This window comes from Amblyomma maculatum, chromosome 1, assembly GCF_055883805.1.
Source record: "Amblyomma maculatum isolate TAMU_Amacu chromosome 1, ASM5588380v1, whole genome shotgun sequence".
Classification (NCBI taxonomy): Eukaryota; Metazoa; Arthropoda; class Arachnida; order Ixodida; family Ixodidae; genus Amblyomma; species Amblyomma maculatum.
The window spans coordinates 248,672,687-248,696,618 of NC_139344.1; the positions used below are offsets into that span (position 1 = coordinate 248,672,687).

Here is a 23,932-nt window from a genome sequence, read left to right on the forward strand (position 1 = left end):
GTGTACTTCATGAAAGCGTCACTAAACTTGCCCGTGTGATTGGTGTATTATAATCATATCTTCCCTACAAAACTCGTGAGATAATTTTAAGACACAGGAGGTGTGGCAGCTGTACATTTCAAATTTCCGTACTTAATAGTTGGTGAGATAAACATGCTGTGACCCCCCCCCCCCAATCACAATCAACGCAAAACTATCTTTCACATACATCACACATGGTGTGAGGTTTGGCTTTGCTAATCGCAACAATGTAAACAGATTTGCTTCAGAATGTTTTATTTTTTCCACTGACTACAACATTATTATGAGAAATAATGCAGGCAAACTGAGGCGGCTCTCTTCATACTAGCATCTTTAGCTGTCCTTAAGGCATTAACTTAATCGTGCAGCCTGGAGCGTGTCAAAAAATGTGGTGATGGCTTGCAGAAGGGCCCTGCGGTATGCTTGCTGGTAGATGATTTAGCACATCATTCATTGATGCTGTGGTGTGCAGGTGAGCAGCAGGTAGACTCCAGGCATTGGGCAGTTTGAAGTGCTCAGGTAACTGCATATGTAAAGAGGGAAAAATATCGACAAATGAGACAGATCACGCAACTCCTTTCCCAGTAAAGAAAACAGACACAGCTATAAATTCAGCACCGACAATCATAAGGATTCTGGGCAAACAACTTTAAGAAGACTACTCACAGCACAATGAAAAAAGTGCCTGACTTCAGCCTCAATACAATGTATGCACTGTGTTTGCCAAAAGTAACCAGCCTGCATGGTTTACTTCTGACTGGTATAGGAGAGCCTTTACAGTTTCCCTAAAGATGAAAAGGCCATTAAAGGCAATGAAGGTTTTACCTTGCTTTTAAGATTTAAGAACTGGGAGATGGCAAAAGCGCTCCACAATATGTATGACAGGCAAACCTTGAAGCCTGGTTCATACAAAAAATATAAAAAAATGCCACAAGTCTCAAATGAGGCTATTTTGAAACTTTTTTTTCTCCACGACTCTGAGGTCCACCTACCTTAATATTCCAGAATGGATAGGGAAACTGGTTCAAAAAGTGTACAAATGTTTTAGGTTTCGAGCCTTCAGCGTAGCGCGGCCGGTAGCCACGTCTTACCCACGTTATGCTGTGACGTCACACCCCATGTGACACTAGGGTGAGAGCTGGGCTACCAACTCAAGCGGTCAGCAGGAGCTGCCAACTTGGGTCTCTTGTTTCACATGGTACAGTTATGTCAGAATCAGCCTGCTAGGACCCTGGCATTCGCGTTACCAATATAGGCCACCAAGGCACGTTCATATGGGTTGGTTAAAGCGGGGCTTTATATGTGGGCTGAGGAAGAAGAAAAAGAGAAGAACGCTCGGTCACCCGCAGCTAATGCTTTCGCTTAACTTTTGGTTCAGCAGCGTTGAACCCTTGTAATGTTTTTCGTCTTACATAAAATGAAAGCACATGAAACATTTTCCCAATTACGGCATGTTTGAACAGAGTAAATTTCTTCAAAACTAAAAAGAAGAATTACCCCATCACCACAGAACTTACTCCATAAATTGTCTGAAAATTTCAGGAACTAGTTTCTCGCAGAAGATGGAGAAAGAATCCATGAAATAACATTACATTATTGTATTTCCAAAATGTTACGAAAGCTGAAACATGGAGATTCTCAAGCATCGTTACAAGTGTTTGAATAAAGGTGCAAAAGTAGCAAACGCAATGCCCGTTGCTAGAAATATACATTATGTTAAAAGACTATAGACACCAAAATTTGGTGGCATTTTTCGTCTTGTTAATGATGCATAATCATTCCTGTATATCGATATGCACGCAGTTAATGCCTACAACCACTAAATAATTTATAATTGCGTTTTCTTTTCTCACTAGGTTCGGTTTCACCAGCTGAGAGATGGCTATGACGTCACAATCATGCCTTGGTGGACAACATGAAAAAACAGCGATAATATCGCTCATTCTGCACTTTCAGTGATTCCTGTTCTTGAGGCAAGCTGGCTTTATTATTGTAGTAAATTCGAATGACACAGCAATGATTATATTTTGTATTTTCATCCGTTACCTGACCTTGACTTGACTGTTACATCACAGCTGCTACTTGGCTGTGATACCAAACAAGTGAGAAAAGAAAATCGATTATAAATTATTCAGCACTCGTAGTCGAATGTGATGTGGTGATCTGTGTACAGTAATGTCCTAGGTATTATTACAAATGATAAAACACAAACCCACATAAGGTGTCTATAGTCCTTTAAGACAGACTGCACTGCAAACAGATGGCATACCTGATAACATTATAATGGACAAATGCTGGTTCGCTGCATAAGCAGGATGCAGCGGCACAGCCATTTGTGGGTGCAGGTAGCAGCTTGAAGTGATGCCCATAAGAATGCATAATAACAACTGTTTCGAAATTTTAGCTTCAAACTGCAGCTATATGACAAGTTTCTGCCTTTAACATAACTAAGTGCATAAAAAAAGGTTGTGTAAAATCGCATTTCAAAGTCAGTATATATAAACGACTCCAACATGAATGTCAGACATGTTTAACATGTCCAGATTGTTTAAGCTCTGTTCAAATGTTTTCAGCAAGGGAACCTGATTTTCTTGTGGCATTTCTGACAGGCAAAACTGAACAGGAAACTAAGAAATAATGTGGAAATGACTGTTATAGTAAAGCTGTAAAGAAACAAATAAATTTATTTAATGGGGACAAAAAGAATCCCAACATGCATTTTATGAATAAATGCCTATTAGAAGAGAAAAATACAGCAAGTTTGTCAACAGCACGAAGACAAAGCAAGGACTCAGGGGGTGCCACCTTAATCATAAACACATTCTGGAAACATACACACGGACGCACGCGCACACGCACGCACGCGCACCACACTTTATACTCGTCTGAAAACTGCCACTCACAACTTCATTCCTAAGGGCGGCCCCACTAGCGACTATTCGCACCCACGGATAGTGCCACTGCCACATCCTGAGTACTTTACAAATCATCATTGGCTTGTAATAATATAATCAGGTATGCCTTTCCTTTGAGGTAAAGGTCTCAGGGTTAGCGTATGAGGAATATTTTGAGGACTGGGGAGTCTATTTGTAGCCTTTGTGTCCTCAATTTAGGCCCTCCTCCCAATGCTTGACAAAAAAAATAACAGATTTCAGCTTTGATAACACTGCTGGAAACAATACAATCCAACACTTTGTCTCGTATTGTTTTTCATCTCTTCCTAGAGACTTCATCCTTAAATTTTAAGAAAAATTAGGGATAAGGTTGTTTCCTCTAATGCCTGAAAAAGACTATGTTCATATGCGTTGAACTTGGGATAGTGTTCAATGAGTTACCATTCTGTATATGAAAAAAATGTATTTATATTTAATATAGCCTCCTTTAAGACTTGTGGCACCTCGCAATTTTGTTTTCTAAGTGATGACTTTCTCATAACGCCAGAAATATGCCTAATATTCTGTACTCTTTCTGCTTTTTGCTCTTACCACATGAACTATTCGCAACTGTAATAAATGACGGGGCGCTGCGAAGTCTGGCCACACTGGGCAAGATGGCAGAAATATATAGGGTTCCCAGGTAACTTGTCCCTTGAAAATGTATTGCTGTTCCTTGTTTGTGACGAAATTTGTTTTATTTTTGAAAAGTGGTCACGTTTGTGACGGTTAACGTTTCATTCTGACATGCCCCAAGTGCCCCAGGGACTATCAGACCGAAGATCGCTTAGTGATCGCTGACGAACGTTTATGCAATCTACCGTGGAGAAATGCGACGCGTTACTGCGTCGCCGATGCTTCTACGGAAGCATGTTGACACTGCACTGCGTTTACATATTACTACAGGTAAGGACCTCAACGATTTTGCAATTATTCAGCGTGAATGGAAAGGAGCTACGCTCATCTTACGAGCCTCCGGTCGTTGAGCTTGTTGCCGCTGTTTGATAGCGATCAACAGTATAACCTTTTTTCTTTTTTTTTTCCCCAGTCTGTGGTATGTTTTCGTTTCTAAAAATAATGAAGCTATTCGTGGCGAGAAGGGTCATCATGATTATTTTAAACGAATGTGGTTTTTGATGAGATTTCGCTTATGCACGATAGTGCAGTTTAAATTAACAGCGCACTTCACTGAACTAATACAACAATTCTTTCGCGATTGATGGTGCCGTTTGCATTGCTCGGTGTTAATTTGCACGCAGGTGTCTTGCGTTTGCGTGTTATGTCGCTGCGCCAACTGTCTGTGTGACGTGCACGCATGCATTTGCTTTTCTTGAGAGTGCGAGCGTGATAAGTGATGCCTTCGAAAAGCTTGCGTGCTGCGTCGCCTCTTTCGCGTGTGTATTTACATCTAGGCTACCGGATATTTAAACTCATTCTCTAGCGAGGGCCTTGGGAATTTTCGCTCCCTCAGGCAGTCTGCTTGTTAGTGTAAAGCTTGTTAGTGTAAATTCTGTATTGTGTCGTATTCATACGCTGCTCGGCCCGCCTGGCTCGTGTCTATCTGTCGACGAAGTACTTCCAATCCAGTTACAGGGTTAAAAAACAGAAACAAAAAAAGGTGCTAAGAAAGTTGTTAAAAGGGCAGACAGGAAAGTCAACCATAAAACTGTGCTTTCTGTTGGCCTGCACGGTTCGTCACCCTCAATTTCGTCTTCCTCCTTTGATGCTTGAACCAGTAAAGTGATTCAACAACTGAAGTGGAAGTGAAATTATTATGGCACCTTTGGCTCCCCTACTGTGCACTCTACACAGTAGTTACGAGTTGTTGCAAGGCACACGTCCTGGATGTGTGTGCCTTTCACACTCAGATGCCTAAATCGGTGTGCCTAAATCATTCGGACCATAACATGTGTTACATGGTATCTCGCCCATTACTTTGGCACTGGCCTGGTTTCAGGTTAAGGAAACATGGCATCACTGGTGTCGGATGGGTGGCAAGAGTTGTTTTTGTTTTCTTTATGGCACCAGCTTCTGAGTTTGGAACTTTTCTGGTTACATGATATATAACCTGTTCTCTATAGGCTGCAAGTACTACTAGGAAAATATTTCAGGAGACAAAAAAGTTCTGCTTGAGGAAGAATATGCTTCTACGCATTTTGGGTGCTAATAACTCGAGCGTGGTATAAGAAGAGCGACTTGTCCTTCCTTTAATGTGGTAGACCTTTTACTAGACTGTGGAACAGCATATATGATTGTTATTTTAATCTGTTGTTTTGAACTTTTTTTTTAAGATGTTACATATCTTTGGCAAAGGAATTGAGCAATTTTTTCTCCAATTTCAGTTTTACAGACTCCTTTGTGAAGTTATTTTATTTGTACTCAGTTTGCAGAGGCTTTCTTCACCATATTTTTATGTTTATACAATTTCTATAAACCATAGTGCTCGTTTATTTTACTGCTAGTAGTTTTCATTGTTCTAATTGTTTTTTGACAATGCGGCTGAAAAGGCCTGCCGCCCACATCAACCTACTTCGCTGAAGAGGGCCGGCGGATGCCTGTGTGTGGAACATGCGGCGCAGAGGGCGACAGGAAAACAGTCGAGTCAATGACACTGAACATTATCTTGAGTGACTCAGATATCAAAAGGATTGCATCACTGCAATTATTGCATATACCATCTTTACCAGGCAACAAGGCTTGCTTCTCAGCCACTTAGTGTATGCCAAATAACACCCCCAATGACTAGAACACCTTATAATTTGAGGAAAAGGGTGCTCTTTACCTTGTAGAAGTTTAGAGCTTGTAGCATGGTGCTGTATTGCAGGACTAAGAAATAAAATTTGATGCTTTGCCAATTTTTACAAACTATGCACCTGCAGTCTGTGCAAACAACACATTTCATGCAAAATCCTTATCAGACATTTATCCATTGCTTACTCGAATCTTAAAAGTAAACCTGTCTGTACTCTAGCCAAGATTGCTTGAATGTCAAAAAAAATTTTTGTAATATGCACTGAGTTGTCTGAGTTGTGATACACAAGATAGGCATCACGTCACTCCGGTTTCCTTTCACTGGAGAAGAACGGAAATCTGAGCTAGTTGGTGCATTGCAAGATCAAAAAACAGCGCGGCTACTTGGGACAGAGAGGAGAATAACGGACAAGCGCTGACTAACAACTGAAGTTTATTCGAAAAAAGCACAGGTAATATACACTTTTTTTCTCAAGAACCAGGACGCATGCGCTCCCAAACAAGCATCAGTCTAATCTTCGAACCTTGCCCTGCACTACAGGGACTGCCCTTTAAATAATGATCCAAGATATCCTGATAAAAAACTATGCACACCTCTTTTTAACAACACTAATGTAATCTACAGGCTAAGGATCAACTAACCAGGGAGTTATCGGAAGCCTATCACATCCATAGAAAAGGGGATAGTTGCGTGAGCACGCCATCGGTGCTTCTGCATGACACTGAGATTGTATATTTGGATTCCCATGATTAGACTGATGCTTGTTTGGGAGCGCATGCGTCCTGGTTCTTGAGAAAAAAAGTGTATATTACCTGTGCTTTTTTCGAATAAACTTCAGTTGTTAGTCAGCGCTTGTCCGTTATTCTCCTCTCTGTTTGTCCCAAGTAGCCGCGCTGTTTTTTGATCTTGCCTTTCACTGGGTGCTTTGTGCCCATGAAGCTGGTATATTTATGGAGCACTTGAATGGTAGGTGGGTGACACAACCGCCTGAACACCATCTAAAATAGTCAACTTTGTCTTTTCCAGTGATGATTATAGTATATTGTGAATCTATGCTATGATGGTGCTGCATTCTAGGCACCTAAAAACTTGTTTGTAGAAGTGTACTAAGCAAACATCATCACAGTTCCTTCACAAAGGCTGTCGGGCATTCCTAGTCGATGCTGGAAGGAGGTGAAAATATTTATTTGGGCACCGGATCTTCAGTAAGGTAGTTCACAAACTGTTAGACTGCCAAACTAGACTCCCTGGAGCTCAGTATTGTGCTTATCTATGATTGTAAATACTTATCAACTTTGTACATTAAAGCCCTATTCCACATAAAGTTTAAATCTGTAGGATATACAGTGACAATTTTTCAATTAAACATTTTCTGGTACCTCGCGTACCCCACACATTGTAGCTTATGGTCTTAAGGTTGGTTTCTTAACTTAAAAATGATTTATGAAGACGAGCAAGCTTCATGCGTCTTTATACAAGCCCATCAGTTTATTGCCAACCTCTTCTGCATTTTATATATCGTTCAGACGATTAGCTCAATTCCTTCAAACCTTCCGCTGTTGGCTTTGATAAGCCCAGCAAAGGTTCGCTTGATTGAAGTATTATACTGTAGTTCGTCCTCTTGACATTTCTTTGTGTTTGGATTTTCACGAGTGTTGCATGGCTACTGCTGATGGAGACTGGTGTTCATTTGTAAAACAATACTTTGGCGAGTGCAATAATATTTTTCCAGTTAATATGTCATTGTTGTGCAGTAGTGATTCTGCAGGTCTGCATTCACATACAGATGCATGCCTCCAGTTCCCGCCTATGCAACTTCCTCTACTATGGGCAACCCCCCCCCCTAATTTTGGGAAGTCGTTCAGCCACCCATGCTGCTGCATGGACTAACATGGGTTCCATTCAGGGATACGTAAGAGCACTTTGTAACTTTGTAACAAGGGTGTTTTTGTAACAATACAACCGAGTGCCATGGGAAATGCACATTCTCCTTACCTTCTTTGATGAGGCGACAGAGTGCCCGGGGAAGCAGTTGAAACATCACTCTGGCATAGTACAAAGTGTGGGAACTAGAATCTTTCATCCTCTCCTGCTCCGAGCCCTCAATCGCCTTCGGCATAGCGGCTTTACAGCCCTTTCTATGTTGTTCTTGGCAAAATACAATCATAAATGACATGTGGAAGCGCATCAGTGGACCTGGGATTCGCATGTACAGGAGTTAATAAGCTCTCATCAGTGACAAGTGCAATTTCTTGTTGCCGTATTTTCCTTCCTTCTAAAGTAAAACTTCAGATATATAATGCATTATTCGTCTCTCATATGAATTATTGTTATTTAGTTTGGCTCACAACTACTAAAACAAACATAGAGAAAATTTATCTCCTTAAAAAGAAAGCCATTCGTCATATAGCAAACCTTGGTTACTTAGCCCATACTCGATAAGCTCCCCAGACATATAATGTAGTAGGGATTCAAAATACCTATGAATTTCGAGTTCTGTTGTTATATTATTTTCCTTGCAGCTTCAGAACTATGAAGATGCCACCCTGCTGAAAGAGACATCTAGTGAGCACATGTAACACAGACGAGTGGCTGGTACCATTTGTTTGCACTGACTACAGGCTGCAGACATTAGAATATACTTTTCCCACAATTTTAAATGAATTAAAAGACATAAATCAGTCCACTAAAGCTGCACTGCGTCAGTGTTTTGTAATTAAGTAACCCGATGGTATCTTCCACAGTTATAAAGTTCTCTCTTATTTTCATTCATGGCCTCTCTTATAATTTCGCACTTAAAAGTGTTAAAGTATGCACTATCTGCATTTTTTTTTTCAGTGATTCTGTGAATATATTCTGCTAGTTTGCTTTGATTGCAGAACTGATATTTTGATGCTCTTGTGATGTACCTATGTTTCCATTGCATTACTTACATTAGGGATCCGGTCAGGTGCATTTAAGACATGAAAAAAAAAAATGTATTTGCTTCTTTATATGTATAAGCTGGCCTGCCTTATAACGGCTGCATGGGTCTTGTCAAGCTGTTTACTCGCAGCTTTTAGCCCAGGCAGCCGACCAGAACATTCTGGAAAATAAAATTGAAATTGAATTGAATTTGACTAGCAACGTGTGTGTCGATGGGGCGACAGGGTGCAGGAGGCAAGTGGGAAGACAGCCTCTCTACGAGAGAGGGTTCTCTACCTTACCGGAGAAAGTGCTGCTGTTATTGTTTTTGATGTAGTTCATATAGTGGGGCGCTGGGTAGGGCCAGACTAGCAATACGAATTGACTTGTAGGCCCTGCCACTGGAAAATACTGCCCTTATTTCTTTGTTAACCAAGTGATTGAAGAAAGGGCAGTTCAGTCTATTCTGAACTTGGACTCCATGCTTAGTCATGTAACATGGTTAGGTTGTAACCATTTAGGTGCTTAGGCTCTAACCAGTTAAGTAGCAGAAAGTAGTTGTTTTTGTTAATTCATTGTTGGTCCTTCCAGTTTCACTCTGAATATATATTATGCTCTAAATATATGCTCTGCTACCATAATTTTCAAGCATGCCTCCTAGTCTTCCATGTCGAACTACACGACTGATATGTATTCTGGTGTTTGTTGAAGATAGCATCTTTGACACTGAATGGCACTGTGCTCCTTGCTGAAAGTGAGGACAGGGCCGCTTTATGCGTTTGTCATAGCTGTTCAAAGATTAGGACAGAGAAGAACAGTGCAACTGTCATGGAGAAAACTAGTTTATCATTCCCTGGTTTGTAATAAAAACATTTCATGTATAATGTCTGAGTGTGAGTTCTCATGAGAAAACAACACAGTTCCTGCTCACTGCAAGCTGATCGCAGCTATGACGAAGTTGTAGCAGGAAAACACTGCTCTAAAAATTAAACATTAATAGATAATACTCATGTGTCAATTCCAAGTGAAAGCATGAAGTGTGGCTTCAGTGACTAGAGAAACACAATGTTCCAGCCAAGGGCTGTGCTGATTATGTTGTCTATATGTGGTAAGTAGTTTTGCCTTGCATAGAAGCTGCACAGTAGAGCAACTAATAATGTGTACTTATGCTTTATGGTACATAGCTGCCATATCTCATGCTCTTTCTTTTACCTGATGCTCATTTATAGTTTCACATAACTCGAACAATGCCGCACTTACTGCTGTTACCTACATAGCTTCAAAAGATGTAAACTGGAAAAGTGAGAATGGTGCAGAAAGCAATACATATCAAGAGAACTATATGTCGGGCGCAGACACAGTCATGTACAGTATGTCGCTACTCTTTAGACATTGATGCAATAATGCCCACTTGCACACTTAACACAAGTGTGCAAGTTTACTGAAAGCAGTTTGTAACACCTTTCAGAGCTAACTTGTTGTTGAGACTGTGTGGCTTATTTAGAGCTTAGCAAGATGCAGCAGAATGTGAGGCTGGGTGTAAATGTTGAAAATTCTTTGCTGTAAAGAGAACAAGCAATCTGATATCAGGCGCAGGAGGCACACTGCAATTACTGCTTGTGCCAGATGATGTGCCTTTAATCTTGTATTTAGCAGTGCAAAAATAGATCTTTAGAAAAGTGATAAATGGAAGCGTTGGACATCTAGATATAAAAGAAAAACAAGATTTGAGGGGAAACTCAGTTCGCAAGCAAACATTTCAACAAGAGGACTTCTCTTCTTCCAGGTAGACTGATCCTCTTGTTGAAATGTTTGCTTGTAAACTGAGGCTCATGCTCAACCCTTGTTTGGTTTTCTTTGATACTGTGTATACATTTTCCCCTCATTCTGGTTAAGTGCTTATGCACACTTGCAATACTCTTGTGCACTGCATATGCAGAAAAACATTCAAGAAGCTGTGGAATTAAGTAAATACTAGCTGTTGTCGAGAAAGCCATCTCCTTTAATAGTGTGTCATCAAACATGAAAAACTAATGAGTGCGTTGGCTTGCTAGTACAGCTAATAAAGCTCCTCTTGACAGCTGTTTTATGAGACAGCCTTTAGAGCAGCCGCAAATTATTTCTTGCAATTAATTGCCAGGTGTCCAAGAAAGTACGCTCTATGTATATGCAAGGAAGGTTGTGTGCATCAGTTTTGTATGGGCAATCTGCATTCATTTTCACTTAATCACAGGGGTTATTTATGCTGCAGTTGATGAGGTGATGTGTGGATATATCTGCAAAATTATTCATTTGTTTTATTGATTCCTTTTCTTGATGTGCAACGTTTACTTCACATTTACTTCAGCATATATCACATGCATAGAATATCCTAGAACTAAAATTGATTGCGGCAAGACGTATGAAGGGCCATCAGGAACTTGAGTTCAAAAGATGAGCTCATCTAAGTTGAATTTTGAGCGCAGATCAGCTGTTGATTTCAATATCTTTCTTTTTGAGTTAATTCAACGACTCCTTGGTTGTTTGATTAATATAGTAATTGAGCTAATTCTGGATACATTCACAGCTGCTTTGGTAATTGGCGAGGTGTGATACGCATTCGAGCACTTGACTAAATGAGCGCCCTGCAAGCCGGCTTTGTCCCTGGCGTATTACAGTTTATTTCAAAAAGATGCCAGTCGTCACAGACCTGTCGCCGACAAAACTATATCGATTTGGGGATCTTATTCAAGTGTGATAAGCTGGGACGTGGAACGTGAGCGGCTGCATAGAGGCGAACGATCACTCAACGGGCCCAATTCTCATAATGTGCGCCGTCTAAGACCGAGCACAGTGTCACGCGCTGCGTGGCCTGCAGCTCTCGAGACACCTGCTTGACGCAGCGAAGAATTCAGCTGATCGTCGTAGACTGCTCCCTTACACGCATTTGGTGATGATGTTATTAGCAGAATGAGGTTAAAAAGCGCTATGATTAAGCTGCCACAACTATAGAGTTGTTCATACATGCGCTGACATCGACTTATGTATGCGACGCGAGAAGTCGAGCTGCGTAGTACGTATAGTTTACTGATACTTATCCATAGGTGTTCCGTGCCTGTAGAAGGCAGTTGATACCAGGAAAAAAATCGTACAACAAAAACTGATGAGGCTATATATAAATTGTCGACGGCACTTTCAGTGCGTTCCACGGAGATTGGAAATGCATCAATTCTCATGCGCAGATCGCTAGAGCACGAAGGAAATACATGAAACTGTGTGCCACTGTGCTGACATGCACTGCGGAACGCTGCTGAATCGTTTTTCCGTTGTTGTTTTTTTTTTCTTTTTCGCGGTGCTACGAGCGCTGTGCTATCGGGTTTCCATAGCGCGAGTGAGGGGCGTCTGCTACTGAACCTCTTTAGAGCGTTGCATGGTTTCACCGCCAGGTGCCGCATGGATTGCTGGAATCGCGAATATTCATCATGGCATGAATATCTCAATAGACCTCTCCCTCGAGTAAACAACGCTACGTCACGGAACGCACGTGCGGCGACTGCAGCGCTCTTCGATGCAGCGGCGATGGGCAAAATCCGTCGTTTTTCTCGGCCGCGGCCGTATTGAATGCAGCGCGCTTGTGTCTCGATTATTTCTTACGCCGTGGTCTCGACCAAGGCCCATTCCTTGTCTCGACTAGCCTCCAATGCGTTCCTGTGTATTCCAAACCGATGGAGCTGCCTGAGTATGCGACATTATTGCCTGAAATCACTCGCCGGCGGTATGTTGAAAAGTTAGTAGTTGACGGCGACTAATACCCCGACCCCTTCCTTTTGAAGGACTGGAAAAATGACCCCAAATTGTGGCTGAATGTTTGTTTTGGTGACATATGCGTGTATCTTGTTCAGACGCCCGGCCCTAGCTACGCCACGGATAGCTTGAAGTCCTATCGCTCGTTGAAGGCTTACGTTCTTGCAGCGGAAGGGCATGTGCGGCAAGTTTTCATTGCCGACGCTGGCTTAAAGTGCCGCTTTTTAAAAGCTAAAGTGGCGCCGTCGCAGAGGACCACTGGCGAGCTATATGAAGCCTGGACGCTTTTGCACAAGGACGGAATCGTACAGGCAGCTCACTGCACATGCATGGCCAGGTAAGCTGTGTTCGGTGTGACGTCGAGCAATAGCGTTTTAACAGGTTACTTTGATAGGCAGGAATATGAATGCATGCGGCAGATTGGAAGTGCATACACGCAAATCGTCCCGCCAGAATATATCCTTCACGCGTGAACTCAGCCTGCGATACGCAGAGCATAGGATCTCATATTTTTTGATCGTGTTATAAGGTTTTCGACGTCGCTGGTTCGATCCCGGCCGCGGTTGCAGCGGCGGCAACTTATCGATGGGGCCAAAGTTGAAAGCGTGCTCTTGTGTCATGCAGTGTCAGGTCTTAGGTGGCCAAAATGTTCCGGATCCGTGTTATGCGACGTGCCTCACAACCCATGTGCCGCCTGAGCACTTCAGACCCTGCCTATCTAGCCTTTACGCTTGCAAGTCTAGCCTTTACACTTGTAAGTCGTACTATGCTACCAGTTTGCTACAATTAAAATGTTTATTACCTTCTACCATCCCTGTGCACGCTGAACGTTTTCTAGAGGTTCTGGCACTTTAGTTGCTGTAATAGCTCAAATGGTAATCTACAAGTTTCAAAGTGTGCGCGCTCTTGTAATGCTTGACATTTAACAGTAATAAACATTTATCTTTTAGTTTAGCCACGCATGTAGCTTATTTACTCTTCAAAGTGGAAATGCTCGTTTCATCTGGACTCATTCGGTCCACTAGTTCACAGCTTTGTGAGCGGAACAACCAGTTCCGTGAAAGTGTACGTAACAATTTTTTTATTCCCTCTAACTACTTGATCTTTATTACCTTAGTTTTAGCTTAAACGCTCTGACAACATACCTTACTAGTTGCTACTTACCATTGAGATGAGCTGCATATATATGAGCCCAACAGAGGTTGAGTTGAGCACCCTTTTTGAGGAAACATGAAAAAATGTTAATGAAGAAGGTAAATAATGAGGTACGGCTTGCCTTCTCAAAGCCCCTACTTCTATGGGTACAAAACAACCTGCAGTCAAACAGTTTTATGTAAATCACCAGATAGTGTAATAAGTCCAGTGAATGATAAACTAGCTGAACTCTAGAACAAATCAGCATGGGCAAGTTCCGCAGATCCGGTCTGTGGGCTTCCATTTATCTCGGCGCAGTGCGTGCACACACACTTTCAGATTTTCGTCCCGTGGAAAACGAAAAAAGCGTATACCAGAGCCTTTTTTGGCGTGGTTGGCGCATCCCACTGCACAGCAGCTCGTAGGCATTACGATTCAGAGTCGAGGCAAAGGTCCCAATGCCCGCAATGAAGACCATTGTTGCTCGCGCAGCGAATCTCTATGCGAGCGCATGCATTCAGGCGACTGTTTTGCCCATCGGCGTCTGCGGCGCAAACCGGAAACGTCACCACCATAACGTCACTCGCATCGCGTGACGTACCCGAGGAGAGGTCTATTCCTAGGTGATTTCAATGTAGCAAAAAAGTGCATGTGCTTATGCAACGACGTCGGCCGTACTTTTTTCTTCTGAAATACTAGCAATAGCACAAAAACAATTTCACTGTTGGCATATTGAAAAACCAGTGTACAATATATAAGGAAACCAAAAAACTCTGCACAAATGAAGGCCTTTAAGATCAAATTAGCTGGAAGCACAGCGGACACAGGCATTAAGGAAAGTGAAATGAAGTTTTCATTCCTAGTTTGAAACTTTATTATTGCATCATTTGAAAGCTTCCTTCAAAAGCAACGACACAACGAATGCGACTGCCCACTGAAAGCTTATTTCCGCATGTGCAGTGAACAACACTAAGATGCGCATAATATGTTAGAAAATACGAAATGCTATTTGGTAATGAAAGCGCAATCACTCTTGTCATGGACAATTAACAACGAGCATCATTGAAATAATTCTTTCAAGCCATCATTTTACTACCAAACACGTAACAGCGTAGTATGTACTACATCAGTTCGTGCCTTGGCATTAGTCGACCATGTTTTAAAGAGGGCTGTGGCTAAAGGTACGTCCGACGGACCCGGTGCGTTTTTCTTCGGGATACGACGGACGGATCCGGGAAATATTTTTCAGAGGTACGGCGGATGGACCCGATCGGTAGGGTTCTTCTGACGGACCCAATGCATTTTTCTCGGATATGGGCCTTGGGATCTGTCGGGAAAGCCGGACGGATCCGAGATCCCCAGATGTGGTTGTAGCAACAACATGGTAGCCATATGTAGCCAAATCGAAGTTGGTATGAGGTGTACTTGCGAGGTGCAAGAAGTATGTACTATATACTGCATACGTGAAATGTGAAATTACAAAGAATAGTACAGTGGCAAGAATAGTGCCTAGAATGGGTGATATACTACGTGATGGCATGATGACAGGTTTACGTGAGTTGGACCGCGCCAGGGTGGCAAGCAGAGCGCAAGCGCATGTAATCGCGGTGTTGGCCAGCCCGCGGCCCGCACGCCCGCTCATTTGGTCCTCGTTATCATGTGGATTAACGTCTACGACGGTCGTTATGTAGTTATGTAGTTTTGATTCTTCAAAGTTTCGTCACTTCCATCTGTGATGAGATGCGTCACGTAACGCATCGCTTTCTGCTTGCATTGAGGTTTGGTGCTGCAAGTTCTACGTAGTACATATACAAGCGGCGCTGAAAAAGCTGGGTGCCGCCGGCGTGTCTGTAGCCCAAGCATCGCGTCATTCGTGTTTGTTGGAGGTGTGGTTTGTGCTTACCGTGAGATGCTGTGATGTACGGATTACGTCCTACTAGAGTGCTGTGTGAGACTACTCCCAAAGCATCGCTGGGCGGCGCTGCGGCTCCTGATGGGCAACGCCATCTGTGGCAGAAAAACACACACTGGGACGCCGCCGGCTCGGCTCGCTGCCTTCGCGACGTGCGCAGCGCGCTTTCTCTCGAACGAGCACGCGCCCTGACGCGCCCCCGCAGGCGCATTGCAACATGCCGCCTGCATTCCGTCTTGATTATTGGACAACCTGCCGCGTATTTCCATGGAGAAAACGTAATTATAGGCGAGAAAGTTTTTATTCACGTCAGCACTGTAGAGCAGACGACAGACGGCGATGAGCAAATATTGATTGTGAATGCGTTCCCACATTAGCGAAAACGTAGGAAGTTTATCTCGAGGTAAGTCAGCTATGCAACTATATTGTCGTATATAATATGTTTAAAAACTGCAGAAGTATTATCAGTACTCTGAGATAAAGTTGCTCGCTTGTTGATTATTGTTTTGGCCTGTAGCATGAGATCTATATACGGTTTTGTTTTTATTATTACAATGTTACTAAAGTAAATCTTGCAGTAGAAGAATAAGGTATAGTCCGAAGGAGATGTTTTTTCAAAGGCACGAACGCTAGCAGTCTCAAAAGCACATGCGTGCTCCGCGCGCTGCACGCGACATAACCGGCTCGCTGGCTCGGAAGGAAGGTGAAATCCAAGCTTGTACTACAATCGTGCTTTATTTCGGTTCTTACTAAATGGTTGTGCTTCATTTATATTTGGTTTGCATTTACGAAACCTGTGACGCGAATAGGGTGCTCCGTGCGAGTAGTGTCAATCGAGCCATAACTAGGATCGCTTTTGTATTGCACTTCCAACATATTTTGGTTATGAATAATAATAATGTTGGTTCATTTATTGGCCAATTTGCGGAAATCTGTAAAAGCGGCTCAGCCAAGCATGCCCTCCCCCCCCCCCCCCCCAAAAAAAAAAAAAAGGGCCTCGTTCCTAGATATTTTCTTGGTCGTAGGGCACATTCACACATCATTATCGATCGCGGACGTCGCACGCTGGATATCTGTTGATTTGGTTCCTTTCAGAGCACTCGCAAAGCAGGGAGAGAGCACAGAAAATCGGCAAAGCAAGACACGCGCGGAGCGAAGAGCAGGATAATCCTCTACCCCCTTCACTTCGTATAGATGGTGTTAAACCATTGTACTCTTTTGATGCCTCTCTAAGACGTCTTTGTCAACTGTCCAACATTTCTGAGTTTATGGAGAAGGGGAAAATTGGCCCTTTTCGTTTCCACAAAGAACGCGAGGCTTCTCAGAATGCTGTCATGGGGTTGGAAAACAGGTCTTGTGGAAACGCTTCCAATGAAATCTGCAAAGTTCCACACGTGAGCCTCGTCTTTTGGCGCTTCGCCTACTATTGTGGCTACCCATGACACAATGCTACTTAGTACCTCCGTTTCGCATCAGCGGAAGCGTTTTTGTATCGCCAAATAACCGCCAGGCGCAACTCGATCGCCGCATGTGCACAGGAAGCTAGCGGAGCTATAGTGCTCGCGGAGCGTCTGCTCCGGCGACGTCCCATCGTTTCACATTTCGCCACCATGCCAGGAATGCGGCGCTGCCATCGCGCGGCGAAACTTGAGCTTGGGTTCCCTATGTCCGGACGGACATCAGTGTGTCCGTTTATGATCGGCGATGTTGCACGTGCATGTCAGTGTTTATTAGGTGCAGTGGTAATTTATTTACACGCGCTGTGCAACAGTAAGATGAAAATAAGTCATCGACAATTTGTTAGCCTGCACTACAGAGCTCAAAACTCGGAAAATGGGAATGCACATGATGCAGTTTTCGCATGTTGGAGTGGACCGAAAAATAAGTGCCCAGCCCACACCGCCGGGATGCGCATTACTAAAGGTGAAATGGTTCAGGTTTCTGTAAAATAGCTGCCTGGCACAGCACCTTCCTAAATGTTCAGGCTTTGTACTATTGTTGAAGGCCACTTTATCATTAATAAAGGAACGAATATGCTTTATGTGTTAATGACTAGTGCTTTTTCAACATATGTTCATTTTTTTTTCGTTTTTCCTTAGTTTCCTTTGTTTTTCATGCTAGACAAACACAAATAGTACACTTTTAAACTTGTCAGTCCAAAGCTGAACATGAATATCTGCCATGCATGTGACCATTGTTCGTACAAAGCGAAATGTTTACGCGGTAATGCACAATCACAATGCAACACAGCAATATTAAGAAAGCGTGCAAAATGAGCGGCAGTGACGTACGCTCACTTCCGGGCGAACGAGCGAAATTTTCTATTTCGGCAGATCCGAGCGACGAGCCAAGCGACACTTTAGGCTGAATCGCATGCACGCGAAAACTCACGCGAACGCGAACGCGACGGCGGCACGCGTCGCGCGAAGCCTTCGCGCGAACAGAAATGCATGTGTCGCTTGGAGGCTGAATCGCATGCACGCGAAAACTCACGCGAACGCGACGGCGGCACGCGTCGCGCGAAGCCTTCGCGCGAAAGGCCGTATTACGCACCGCTCTCAAACGGATCGCTCTCAAAATCGCTCTCAAAGGCCTATGTCCTATTGGTCAGTTCTGACCGGTCAGTTCTGCGTCACCGGTGGACGTCATCAGACGTCATGAACACGAAAGAAATGATGACGTTAGGCACCTAAATATGGCCGCCAATTGAGAGCGTTTTTTTGAGAGCGACAGAAGCAGTCTCAAACGTTTGAGAGTGAAAATGGCGGCCGCGTAAATTGCAATGCGCCGCTTTGAGGCATTGTATCGGCGATCCACAGCGAAGAATGAAGCACGAGGACGCGTTTGACTTGCCGGACAAGTTGCTCCGGCTCTGTTCAACTCGGGAACAAGCAGAAAGTGTAGTGACTGCGCGACGATTGCCGACGAACATCGATGAACGGCGGCTTGCGAGCGAGTGCGTCGTCACCGCGGCGGCAAGCGCACCGCATTTTTTTGCTACCGGAGGCTTCCAACCACGATTATACCGTGCTTCCAACGTACGTAGGGAATGTAAGATCGTTTGCATCACGCAGTGCGTCGGTAGCGGAAGCCATCGGACGGAACGATGATTGCCGTCAAGGATACGGAAATACTACGCACGTTGTGAACATCACAATAGTGAGTAGATTTTGTTATTGACTGCGTGTGTTTGCCGAAGAGTTCTGAAGATCATAGTAAACTTGTATTGTGCCTGCTTTATCTCAGATCTGCGAAGCGAACACGCGCATTTCGTGACCCTGGCTGCCCCGCCGGACCAACGCCTCCTCCACGGCGCGTTCGTCTAGCGTTTGTGAATGCGCCGTAAAAACGCCTGCTTCTTTTCATTTCATCCTTCTGTCAATTATATATGCGCGAATCAAAAGCGTCCAAAATAAAGTTGTAAGTTCAGTGCAGTTGTGTGTGCCCCTAGTCTTGTCCTTGTCTGCCAGCGCTGCGACACCATAATGTTTGATAGCGGTACTCCTGTGCACTGAAAGGTGATCGAAGGTCTGCTGAACACCTGCGTCTTTTTCCTGATTAAGATCTAAAAACCCGTGTTGGTCATCGAACGATCTTGATTATATGCATTGATGTGTGCAATACCACTTGTTGTAAGTCGGCTTCTCTGCAAGGCTTTTTTTCCAACCAAAAGGCCTCGTTCCCACTCGTGCATTGTTTTTTAACAGTTGTCTTCAAAATGACCGAGCGAGAGCTGTCGGAAGGGTTCTGTATACCTACCTTTTATATGTAAAGCACAGAATGAAGGGACTATTGATTGTCCAGCGCGCCTTGCTCCTCGATGACTGGTTTCGGGCCATTTGTCACGCTCCCTGCCTGCGACACATTCGCGGCTTGAAAGTGAATGCGCCGTAAAAACGCCTGCTTCTTTTCATTTCTGCAAAGACCGGGAGTCTTTTCTGAGGACAAGACTTTTTTTTTTTTTTTTTTTTTTTTTTTTTTTTTTTGAAAGCAAGCCTTGCAGGGAGAGACTGACTTAGATTTCGGCTTCGGCAAGATATACATTTCCAGAATATGCTGAGACGGGCTATATGCCAAAGAATGCATGTTGCAGTGAAATTTTGTTCATGGCAAAAGCAATAGGAGACAAATATTTATAGTGTTTAAATTTATTTGCTGCCTAAGAAATCGGGGTGCTTCTGTTATGCAGGTAATCATCACTACCAAGTTACAAGGCTGTCCCTACAATGATGCTTGCCTAAACAGCATTGGCACACGTTGTAAGCATTCCTGCGAATGCTTACGATTCTGGCTGTGGGCTACTTAGTATGGATCTTCAATTGAGTGCTAAAGCATGCTCAAAAGCTGTTGAGATTAGCAAAAGATGGGCCTAAGTGGATGTCATATTTTGGTTACCCATGAGACGGCAACTACCCACTGAAGTCATGGCTGATTACACCAGCGCCAAGCCATCCCAGTCCCAGCTCGCTGTCTCTTCTCTGCTACCGTCTTGCAGCCTGGTACAGTTGGCTGTGGTCACTGTGGTGTAAACATGCTTAAACTGAAAAGTACAGTATTACAGCAAGGCAGTAAATGTTCATGATGTTGACTGTAATCAGAAAATACTACCAACAAAGATCTTTTTTTTTTTACTGCCACTTATATTCAGTAGAAACACTTACTTCTTGGCAGCAGCATTTCACTCGAGTGTTTTTACTGCAAAAGAGGCAGCATATAGAGAAGCACATGTACCTTGATATACATTGACCATACAACATTGACATGTACATTCGAGAATAAATTACTAGGCCCAAAGAAGCCATTCCATTGCATATTGAAGCTACCTATACAAATAGGTACTGTATGCATGATGCAGTATACAAAATGCTTATATATCAGATATAACAAAGCTGTAGCTGCTGCTCTGCTGTAGCAGCTGCTAGGAGAATAGTGCATTTTACTTGGCTTCAGTGCCCAGAATGACTGCTGAATGACAAAAATCTTAGTGACAATAAAATAACTGCAATCATAACAAATGCATTGCTGGGGCTATGTGTGAATAAAGGTTATTTTACACTAATAAAACGTGCAACACTGTCAAGAAGAATGCTAACAGCTTGAAGGCAGTAGAGGAAGCTAATCTATAAGCATCCAATAAATGACTACGCCATAAATGTGTGATATACACATTTTGCACAGCTACTTTTGTCATTGGCATTTATTTTCTAAGTCTTTTCAACCAATAACCAAAAAAATTCATCTTCTGTTCAAACTGATATTTTAATAGAAAAGTCTTGTACATAATTCACACAATATTGAAAGAGAATGCGTAATGTGTGTAAAATGAACATATTTTGAAACACTAAAGACTCTTTGATGGATATAAAGGCACTTGAAAGCTAGTTGTCATAGTGCGATCGCAGAAATTGAGCCGATTTCGAGCTCGCTCGCGGCATCACATGCATGATACGCTTGCTTTTCCTGCCGACAGAGTGGACACCGTCTAGCACGAACATAAAATATGACACCGTCAGAGAGGTCTTGCAACAATGTGCGACCAACACCACCACTCTTACCGCTGCGCGAAATGCAACATACTAGACATCCCTACCTTTATCGCCTCTAAACTGAGGTCTGGTAGAGCAAACTCGTTCTCGCCTCGGTGACAATTTAAAAAAAAAAGAGTGCTTTTTTTCTCTTGCACAAACCAAAACGGAGCCTAAACGTCGGTTTCTGTACCTCACACAGAACATCAGCTACTGAACATGAACGGAATGGAGCAGCAGTAGCATCAATCGCAATATGAAGAACCGAGCCCAATGTGCCTGAAGTCAACTGGTTGCGAAGCACAGCAGCGAGTCACTGTGGCTTGCACGACAAGTCAGTGGTGAAGGGTCGTGCGTGGGATCTCGTTTCCCGCACTGCAGTCGCGAGCTCTTGCATAGCGGCTGACACCTACTTTACTGATACTGTCAGCTTCCATCTATCGGCAGAAGTAATAGTGTAGCCTTCATTTTCCTCTTGTATTTTCCAAAGAAACAACACTAGATCACATGGCTACCGCTCGTCGCTCTTGTCATCGCTGGTAAGCACTGAGGGAAAACACACTTCAGTAAGCTATTTTCGTGACAAACACTTTCACCAAGCTGTTCACTGCAGGTTCGTAGCCTTTACTGCTTTCAGTCAGATGTTTCCGGCAACTAACAACATCCGCAGAGGACCTCGATTTTAAACTACGCGTAAAAAGCAGCAACTAGACGGGAAAATCAGCTGTTTCTTTGCAGGCCGCCATGTTCACCTGTTCACGCCTCGCTGTCGTCAGCTGACCCTCGCGGCGAAAATCGTTACCTAGGCGCACATTTAATTGTAATACTGAAAATGCTTCTATTTTTAGTTGCCGTATTATAGCTTCGAACAATGTTTCCTAGGTAAATAGAACATTTATACTTTTATTCGCTGCGTTTTCACGAAAAATGTTTGCACACGGCCCCTTTATCGTGCAAAATAAAAGTTTCCGGGGTGGGGCTTTGCTATTAAGCACCCTAGCCTGCTTGTAATTGGCTAAAGCCGTGATGTCGTCACACTTCACATGTCTGAGCCTCGTCATTTTGACGTCACGCTCTCAAACTTGAGAGCGATTTTGAGAGCGGTGCGTAATACGGCCCAGAATGCATGTGTCGCTTGGCTCGTCGCTCGGATCTGCCGAAATAGAAAATTTCGCTCGTTCGCCCGGAAGTAACCGTACGTCACTGCCGCTCATTTCGCATGCTTTCTTTATTTTGTCGTGTTGCATTGTGATTGTGCATTACCGCGTAAACATTTCGCTTTGTACGAACAATGGTGGATAGCCAAGGATTCAAAGAACGTCTAATCGCAACCGAAATAGTAGAAACAAGGGGTCACGTGACTATTCGTGCCGATTCAGTGCAAGTTCACACACATTCGATACGGTTTGCTGTAAATACATTTTACTTTGCCATGTTGTCGCAAAATAACGTCAATTCTTGCAATCGTTATGACTCTTGTTAGATTTCGCAATAGTTTTGCGGTATACTAAGCCACTAAGCCAGCCAAATGCCACCGTTGTCGTCGTTTCGCTCGGTTCGCGCTGTCGCGTGCATGCGTCTTCCCCAGTAGGCGACGGAGCGAACCATGATCGCTTACGCCGCGCCGCCTTGTCGCTTCGCTCACTTTTTCGCTCACATGCGTTTCCCGCTTAACATTTCAGACTCTAAGGAAACATCTTATCTCAAATAAAATATTGAAAGGCACAAAGGTTATTCTAAGAGACAAATAAATTACACTTATTTCCCGGACTTCGTTCGACAAAGATCACACATGCAGTCACAACTCGTTCGCTCACTTCGGCGTACTCATCACACCCAGCAGTACACACCCGCTTCTTTGCAGTAGGGTGAACTGACATGAAAAGCGATGGCTTCCGAAGAGTGAGTTGCTCGCCCTCACAATAAAACAGATCAAGAAATTGTTAACAGCGCGTACCTCATTCAATAGCATACATTAAAAAAATAATAATTTCAAGTAGCCTACTCACATTTGCAAGCAGCCACGCTAGTCCAATTTTCTTTCTACTGATGCCAGCGTTGTCATGGCGCGGTGCGATAGCTGTACAACAGTGAATCGATTTACCACTATTTCACGTACTACTTCAGTCATGGTTCGACTGCATATGTCACACATCAATTCTGTGGCTCATTAAAAAAACCACGGCACAAAAAAGCAACACAACGTAAGGAAACGGCGTTTACAATCACACCGCACGACAACAAAGGCAGCATATGGCGCAACCTTGGCCATTCTTCAACTCCGCGCTTCTGACGACTTCGGATTGAATTGGATTGACCTGAAGAAGTGTGTTCCGAGTTTTATTTTTATTTTTTATTATTATCGCTGTCTATATGGATTTTCGGTTTCGGAAGCTAGTTTGGGCAATAACATCTATATTTTCCTTTTATATATATATATATATATATATATATATATATATATTGTGAAAGAAGGCTAGGTTGAGACGGCAAGGTCGTGACGGCAAGGCCAGCGATGCCTTGTCTAGCGTTTTAATCCGGTGACAAAACCCAGGCGCGTGCCGGAGCCGGCGCCGCGGGACGATGATGATGGTATGTACAAATGAAAGAGGAAGATCATGGCATGTACAAATTAAAGAACATCCACGGAAGGCTCACACAATCTGCCCGGGGGGTCGGAAGCGGCCAGCCTGGCCGCTCCTACCTAACCGATGCATCGCGGCGCACAAACGGTTTCAGGCGAGACACATGAACAATTTCAGTTCCACGGTGGCGTCGATCAGCTGGGGGATCAACAGGCGTCACTTTGTAGTTCACTGGGGAAGTTTGGCTTATGACCTCATAGGGACCTACGTAGCGGTGGTGGAATTTGTCCCTAAGGCCAGGGGTGCGCAATGGTGTGTAAAGCAGTACTTCGTCACCAGGACGAAAAGAGACCACTCGATGTGTAGAATCATAGCGAGTCTTG

General features: G+C 43.6%; 2 long non-coding RNA genes across 2 annotated transcripts; one reads left to right on the forward strand and one right to left on the reverse strand.

Moving 5' to 3' along the window:
* Positions 1-264: 264 nt before the first annotated feature.
* Positions 265-23,211, reverse strand: LOC146206180 (uncharacterized). Its single transcript, XR_014704375.1, has 3 exons — positions 22,974-23,211; positions 13,558-13,609; positions 265-544 (listed from the first exon to the last, which is right to left on the reverse strand). It is a non-coding gene; the product is annotated as an uncharacterized LOC146206180 (long non-coding RNA).
* Positions 1,847-9,265, forward strand: LOC146206181 (uncharacterized). The gene is made up of 3 exons (XR_014704374.1): positions 1,847-3,597; positions 3,712-3,860; positions 8,229-9,265. It is a non-coding gene; the product is annotated as an uncharacterized LOC146206181 (long non-coding RNA).
* Positions 23,212-23,932: the final 721 nt, after the last annotated feature.